The sequence below is a fragment of the Rutilus rutilus genome (assembly GCF_951802725.1).
Source record: "Rutilus rutilus genome assembly, chromosome: 7".
Classification (NCBI taxonomy): domain Eukaryota; kingdom Metazoa; phylum Chordata; class Actinopteri; order Cypriniformes; family Leuciscidae; genus Rutilus; species Rutilus rutilus.
The window spans coordinates 14,928,094-14,936,599 of record NC_140221.1 but is presented as its reverse complement, the minus strand read 5'-3'; the positions used below and the strand labels follow the sequence as shown (position 1 = coordinate 14,936,599).

At 39.4% G+C, this 8,506-nt stretch overlaps 1 protein-coding gene across 1 annotated transcript in view; it reads left to right on the top strand.

The window, feature by feature from the left end:
- Positions 1-502: 502 nt before the first annotated feature.
- Positions 503-8,506, top strand: part of gpsm1a (G protein signaling modulator 1a) — a 28,687-nt gene continuing 20,683 nt past the window's right edge. Inside the window, exon 1 of the mRNA XM_084415120.1 lies at positions 503-589. The gene's annotated coding sequence lies outside the window, so the exon portion shown is untranslated. The remainder of the gene's footprint in view (positions 590-8,506) is intronic.

Genomic DNA, 8,506 nt, shown 5'->3' with positions numbered 1-8,506 from the left:
ATGCTTAGCCATCACGTGAGTAAAATAAATTACATAAAAAAAGTTCTTTCAAATTGTAATGATATTTCTATGGATTTACAAATCCTTGGGAGCTTTTGGGATAATGTAAGTGCACAACTGCATGAAATATATCACACTGTGAAAGTGGTTTTTGAATATTTTATTACAAAAATCTTACATACTGTACCTTTAAGGAACTGAATTGGAATTAAAAAGGCATTATCAATTCATTTCTGAATTGGACACAACCCAGAATGGGAGCAAATCCCCACAGCATATTCCAACATCTATTGAAAAGTTTTGTGATGTTAAATGAAAGTCAAATGAAATGTTCAACAGGCTTATTTGGGTGTGGTGTTTCATGTCCACGTGCATTTGACCTTGTATGTGTGTAATGTCTATTTCTGTGATTTTACTACTTGCTGACTCAACACTGCCCTCTTGAGGTTGATAAAGGGAGCAATGGGCTCTGCAGTAGACTCACACTGTCACACTTGGGTTCTTTCTAGGAAAGGCAGGCAATTGTTCTTCAGTTGTGTCAGCAACATGAGCACATCTCTTCTTCTCCTCGGAACCGCCTCTGTTCTTTGTAAGTGCACATTTATATCCCATTATTCTAACAGCATGAAAGTGGTAACCCTTGAGTTCTTAAATAGTCTAGATAAGAACATTTGCTTATGGCTTTTTCCAGACAACATTCATTTACATACCTTGTACTCCTGTTGCTGTTCTTTCTTGGCCCTGTGGAGCGCTTGCCTTTGTTTCCTTACTTCATGCATATTCCTTATACCTCTCATCCTCTCGCTCTGCTTCTTTCCTCATTTGCAGCCCCCTTTTCCTTCTCTCAATGGCCTTGTGATGCATGTATTCACGCACTTCTTGGATATTATGTTTTGGTTGCCTATTTGATTTCGTTTGACCTACATTTTCTTTACCTGCCAGTGGTCTTGTTGTCTTTTTAATGTCACAGTTTTTAACAAAGTCTTTTAAGGTGGGATTTTGTGATGCCCTTTTACCGGGCATGAAGAAGCTGCACGGGTGATGCACAAGACTTGAGCTTCTCAAGGGGTTGGCATGCTTCTCAGATGATCTCTTCCTTTTTAATTTGGTTTGAACACTGGTCTCCATTTGGTTGAGCGTTTAAAACAGGCTGATGAGGAGCCCTTTTGTTTGATCACTCATTCTGATCTGTAAAGGAAGTGCATGAGAACTAGACAAATGTAAAATAATGCAAAGGTGCATATAATTGCAGATAAATATGATATAAGCTTGCATAAGATGCAGAGTCTGATTCTTTGTGCCCACTCAATGCAAGTGAATGAATGCCTGCCCTTAATGCTGACTCTTTCAGCCTGTGAAAAAGCAGTGGATGGTGAGTTCAAAATTAGTATCAAAAGCCCCTGGGCATTCCTCCTGGCGGATATGTACGTATAGAATGCTCTGCTGCATTGTAGGAGTATAACAGCTTGTCACTGGGGCAGTTCCCTGAAAGGGACAACTTTGTGCCTTATCTACCCTGAATGGTACATATTAGTTGCTTCCCTTGTGAAAAAGAGGCATGCATGCTTAATTGTACTTCAAATCTTAAAAGTGTATTTAAAAAAAAATGTACTTGCAGATAATATAATAATAACTAAACAAAAGACAGCTTCAAATAAATCATTATGATTTAAAGGGGTCATATGATGCGATTTCTTGTTTTCCTTTTTCTTTAGTGTGTAATGTAGCAGAGTTACAAAGCTCAAAGTCTCAAACCCAAAGAGAGATTCTTTGTAAAAGTTAAGGCTCAGCCACGCCTTCCTAAAACGCTTCGTTCAAACACGGCCCCACAAATCTACGTCAGTCTGTGGGGGCAGAGTTTCATAACACTGCCCAAATGTATACGCAAAGAAAGGAGGCGTAACTTTTATTCTCTTTGTATTATTGTTGCCGCCGGCGCCGCCATGTCGTGGAGACGCTGTGTTTTTCGTTGCGAAAGTTGTTTGGCCTTCCAAAAGAGGATACAATTAGAAAACAGTGGTTAAGCTTAATTTACAACAGTGTTCCAGAACAGTACAACCAAAATATTCGACTGTGTGCTGCGCATTTTTCGGAGGACTGTTTCCAGAGCCTGGGAGAGTACAGGGCCGGCTGTGTACAAAGGCTGATTCTAAAAAGTGGGGCAATTCCATCTTTGCAAGTACATTGTGCTTCTGACTCATAGACACAGCCTGTAAGTATGTTTTCATATTTTAAGAATTTTCTACTGACTATTCAAACGAGAGTTTTGAACAGTATAGTTTAGCGCTTGTTTGTCGTTCCTACATCCACAAATGCAGACATGGTTTTATGTTTACATAGTGTTCTCACACCCGCGGCGCGGCGCGATGTGTAAAAAGACAGTATAAGTCATTATAATCAGTAATTATGTCCACAATTAAATAAAACATTACCAATCTGATACGGTCTGGTCCAGTCGAGCTGGCAAAGTTGATCGATCAGCCTGGTCATCTGCATTTTCCGGATCAGATTCGGGCTTGAATTGTACCGACATTATCACCTATCATTATTGCTCTGGGAGCTGATGTTCCAAATAGGGTAAGGGACGTAACATTTCCGTAACACACTTAAGGTATTTTGGGCCAATCACAATGCACTGGATCGCAGGCCAATCAAAGCACACAAAGCACAAAGCATACTTTTCAGAACGATGAGTTTTGTAAAAATCGATGCGTTTCAGAAAGGAGGGGCATAGTGGAGCAACAATAATGTATGGTATATGTTTAAAATAATGACTTTTTTTTTTTTTTTTTTACCTAAAACCGTGTAAACAAAACGCATTAAACCAAATACATAAAATAATGTTCTTTTTAGAACCATCATATGACCCCTTTAATAATATTTTGTCATGCTTTAAAGAAGTACTCTTATTTTGATGTGTGTAACGACATGTAAAGTACTTGATTATTTGTGTTATTTGACATCACATATTTCAAATATACCAAATTGTAACTTTATCATTAATGTGTAATTTTATTTAACTACATGTCATACAAACACGTTTCAATTGTTGCCATTGGCTTTTGGCTTGCTTAGTTGGGGACAAAAATAATTTAATTTAATATTCAACAATAATATTGATCTGCCTGCATTGACACCATTATATGAGAACTCAACTGAGCTGAACGATGACATCACATTCTCCAGAGCGGCTATATATATATATATAGATTAACTAAATTAATAACTTTTTTTACAACAAAAATGAAACATCACTGAAGTTACTTAAGCTGGTTATCTCTGTAAAGCTGCTTTGAAACAATCTGTATTGTAAAAGCGCTATATAAATAAATGTGACTTGACTTGACTTAAATAAGGGACAAAGATGTCGTTTGAGTGTCCTATATGTGTCCTGTTGTGCAATTTTTATTTTATTTTTTCTGAGATTAGTTTTAATGCTTAATTGAATTGGCTATATTCTGTTATGTAAGGCATTTAGTAGGCCAAGGTGCTTTGAAACCTCTGAGACATTTTTATATTATATTCTGGGTCAGAAAGCATTGTATTAAATAGTCTCACCCCGGAGATCAGATCTTTGGTGGTCGGCATTGGGTGAAAAACAGCTTAGGCTACAGGGTTTTTCCTAACAGGCAGTCTCTACCTGTACCTGGTGATGCTTCTAAAATAGATGACCTCAAATTACATTGCATTTTAATTTAACACAGACTTTAACTTTAAAGTCATCTATTTGACATCTTTTCCTCTATATCTTTTTGTCAGTGCTTTGTAAATGTTCAAGGGGCTACCGTAATGTTCAGTGACAATGCAGACCTTTGTTTGTCACCCTGCAAACTTTTCTGGAAAGATGTTGACGATCTTTCTCCACAGATGCTGGAGTTCGAGTCTCTCTCCACAGTTTCTGTTGCTGGATCTTCGTATAGACTTTCTAAGGCTTTGGATGTAGGTAAATTCTTCTTCAAAAGCTCTGCACAAAACAGTGAGTCTAATTTTGGCGAAAGAGTGTCATCTTGTGGAAACTTTTGGGAATGACTCATAGTCTGCAGAAGTTGAGGTGTCTTTGATGCATTGGTTTTGGATTTGTCTGATAAATGCTCTTTGCAAAATCCCTTTTTCAGATCAACTATTCAAAGAGTCCTGGATGTGGTACGGCGGACGAGTCACACACTGACATGAAAATGGGATTTAAACATTTCATACAAAAAACATTTTAGGAACAGAAAAAAAAGTGAGATTCTTTAAACGTTAATCAAAGTATAAAAATCAAACATTCACCTGTAATGACTTCTAAAGAGCTTGATACGTGGTTGTTTTTAGATGGCTTTTTTTTTGTGCACTGAAGTGTCTGCATGCAGTGTTTCTGAAAGAATATCTAGATTGCATTACATTAACAAATGAACTGTAACATTATATTACAGAATGAGAATGTAACCATTACAGAAAGGGGTCTATAAATAAAGTATAATTAATTATTTGAAAATTAGCCCCATACAGACATTATATCAGATGGTAAATTGGTACCACTTTTTCCATGGAAACCAGAGAAAATAATCATACAGCCAATCATGAATCACCTCAACACTTCCTAGCCCCTCCCTAGCAACCATTGTCAAGCACCTTAGCAACCAAAATCCATAGAGGGATATCTTCCTTTCTGAATGTCACAGAGGCATGGGAGTTGGTTTATATCATTCATACTGACAAGCAGCCTTTGGATTTTCATGATTGGCAGCTGCCAAGCCACTCCCTAGCAACCAAACAGAGTACCCTAGCAACCATTTTGCAAGACCTATATCTTTGCATCAGAACATCATATAGAGATGGGGGTTGGCTCTTTTGACTCATGCTAGCAAACAGGATTTCCAGCATGCTAGCTGTGAATAGCTACATGCTAATAGAGATTAGGTAAGTGCTAAATCATGCCAAGAAAATGCTAAGAACTCCAATAGTAACCATCTGTGACAACTACCAACCACCTAGTAACACCATAGCAACCACCCAGAACACCCTAGCAACTGCCTAGCAACGCCCTAGCAACCACCCAGAATATCTTGGAAACCGCCCAGAACACCATAGCAACCGCCTAGTAAAACCCTAGCAACCGTGCTGAGTTTTGCCACTGCAAGCACCACTCACATTTTCTTCAGGAAATGTACATTCTAGTTAGGCATTTTACCGTTGTTGTTTTTTTGTGTGTTTTTTTTACCAAACTCATAGGTTTTGAATATCCGCATAATTCAGATCCTATGTATGCCAGAATTTATTGGTAAATAAATAATTTGCTCAATCCGTTAACATTCAAATAACAATATATCTGTCTTTTAGTATGTAAGTTATTAGACCAAACACCATCTTAAATATAGTTAAATACAGTTGAATATATAAATGAATTCTTATTAAAACGTTTGTTTTGTTGTTTGATTATCATTAATAATACAGACAGCCAATAGTAGACAGTAGCAGGTTTTAAAGGCTGCTTTCATTAAGACATAATGGATGGAGACAATATGCAGTTACACATGCTGTTCAAATTCACATAACCAAAGTGAATATTCGCCAAGATGGGCATTTTGACATAACTGTGTGTGTATTTGAATGTTTATGTGTAATAAGCCGCAAAAAAATCTGATACTCGTGAGAGGCGGCTATGTGTGTGCGCTTTGGTTGAGCGTGCACTGACTGAAGACCATCTCAGAGAGCGTGCAAGCACTTTATAGTTTAAAATTGCTTGAATTTATAAATTGACATGATATAAAACGATGAAAGTCTTGTATTGCACTGTGCAGCTCACTTGCAGAGCAAAATCAATGTGGATACTATGGATGTGAAGCTATTTGCGCATTTTGAGAGAGAGAGAGAGAGAGAGAGAGAGAGTGAGAGTGAGTGAGTGAGTGAGTGAGTGAGTAACGGTACAGCTGAATCACTCACTGTTTGTGAAATTACATCTCACATAAAGTTTTAAAATTACTAATTTGTTCTAATAATCTGTTTGGTTTCAACCTACATGCTATAGTGGATAAATGTTCGGTACCATTGGTACTCACGGTACAATAGAAAAACAAGTACCGTCAGGATTTTAAAATGTTGATACCGACTTGGTACTGAAGTATCGGTTCTCATGACATCCCTAGTTTGCTGTAGGTTCTCCTGATTGTCCAGCCACCCCATGTAGCTACTGTGCTGTGGCCTTTATCAATTCTGTCCATGTCCTGTACTCATTGCCAGTTGGTACATCTACAGCTACTACTCCACAGAATGCAGATTTTTTTAAGCTTAGACGTGTCAATCTCAGGGCTTTCTGGTGGAAGGAGCAGGGATGGGGGGCCCTGACTCCATCTGTCAAGGTCTTTTAAAGTCTTTCCCCTTGTAAGGTCATCTGCTGGTTTTTGACCTGAATCCACATATCGCCAGGCAGTGAGGTTGGTAAGCTCGTGGATTTCAGTCACTCTGGTACCAACTTCTGGATCATGTGTGATTGGAAAAAGATGGTGCCGATGTCTGTGGCATGCCGTCTGCGGTCCTCCCTGCTGTTATCTCTTGCACTAGCTATTAGGGCTGCACGATTAACCTTTATCGCATCGATATTGAGGTTTTAACTCCCGCAATAACCTAACCTTAGGAGTCTGAGGTCTTTTCCCCCGCCTCTGACATTTGAGTGACAAACCTATTAGCCAATCAAAATGGTCGAATCTCGCGTTCCTGGCTTGCTGGCCAATTAGAAATGGCAATGGAAAGTTACAAGGTTGTATGCAGTGCACCGGCTTTCTGGCAGCAGCAAAGCAGCTAACACACAACGTGTACCTCAAAAAAGCTTGTAGCTGCGCAGAAATGGCCGAAGGCACTTCTTCGGTGACGGGAGAGGAAGCGGGGGAGCACTTGTACTTCAGCTGTTTGGACTTATTTTGGATTCGCGAAGAACGACGTGGAGCAAAAGAGTGCTAAAATATGAGTAATGTAGATGAACTGCTGCGCTTGTGAGTGACAGGGCGCATGTTTAACTGAAAGAATGAGCAGAGAGAGAGAGAGAGAGAGCCGGTCGCGCGCGCGCATTCTCTCTCTCTCTCTTCGGAGCCAGGCGAAAGTGTAAACAGACTTCACCGTCTCCAAACTAAGCGCTGTCTTGTTCTCTCTCCCTCGCACATATTAATCAAAATAAATCGACACGGTGGTAAAAGGTCGGAAGACCAAAGTTTCATGTGGATCATTCGGAGATTTTTTTTTTCCTGAATTATCGCTGGGTGTGAATTGTGCAAAATAAATTGAACTGAAAAGCGTTCCGGACATTTAACTGACAAAAAAAAAAAAAAAAAACTCTTTAATTAAACGAAAAAATATCCAGTGATGAAATGTTTTCTGTGTTGACAGAAATCTTGGATGTCCATGTCCTAACTGCTGGGATAATCACACAACGCGCATGACACGTCCAATTCGCGAACTAATGACTCCTTTGAACCGATTCATTTTAATGAATGGTTAAAACAACTGATATTTCCAACAGTGAACTCAGGAGACGTCTGAATCGGTGGATAACTAATCAGTAACACTTTACAATAAGGTTATATTTATTACATAAATTACATAAAAAGTACAGTTTTCTTACTCAAGCTTTAAAATAAATAAAACCAAAAAAATCGAAAATCGCACCGCAATCGCAATATTTGTCAGAAAAACCACAATTAGGTTTTTTCTCAAAATCGTGCAGCCCTACTAGCTATGTTTTTATATATGTCTCATTTAGTTTTATATTGTAACGCTATATTGGTTTATGACCGTTTATTACTTTTAAACATTCGTAGTACGGTCACTGCCTTGCCTAACGTAAGGTGCAATGTTTGTGGACCGCGCTTCGGGCTTCCACCTTGTCCATCTCTCCCCCCTGCATACCTGTGCCAGTTCCAAGTCGATCTACCTCGCCGGAGACACCAGAGAAGGCGCGGCGGTATCGCCGTACGTCTCAGATCGGCCCTGCTACGGACTTGTGATCCGCAACGCGGATCCTCTCTGCTCCTGCTCGGATTTTCAATCATCCTCGCCGTGGTGGAGCAAATCTTTACAACCTTCGTCCGCTGTGCCGATAAACACAGCCAGCGACTGTTTCATCACAGTTGAAGTTCGCTCTCATTAATGCCCGGTCTCTGATAAACAAAACTTTCATTTTAAATGACTTTTTTACCTCTCAAGCGCTGGATTTTCTGTGTGTCACTGAGACTTGGACAAAGCCTGGTGAGTTATTTCCGTTTTCGGAAATGATATCTCTCGGCTGTCACTTTTTAAACTCCCCGTGTTTGTCTGGCGGGGGGTGGGGGTCTTGTCACTGTTTTTAAAGACACTCTTCACTGTCGACATCTGCCTACTGGCTCATACCACAGTTTTGAGGTGCAACTCTTACAACTAGTCTTAGTTAACCCCATTGCTATAGCTCTGATATATCGTCCTCCTCAGCAAAATAAGGACTTTTTAAGTGAACTTGCTGCACTAATGGGTGATTTAGTCACCAGGCATGACAAAA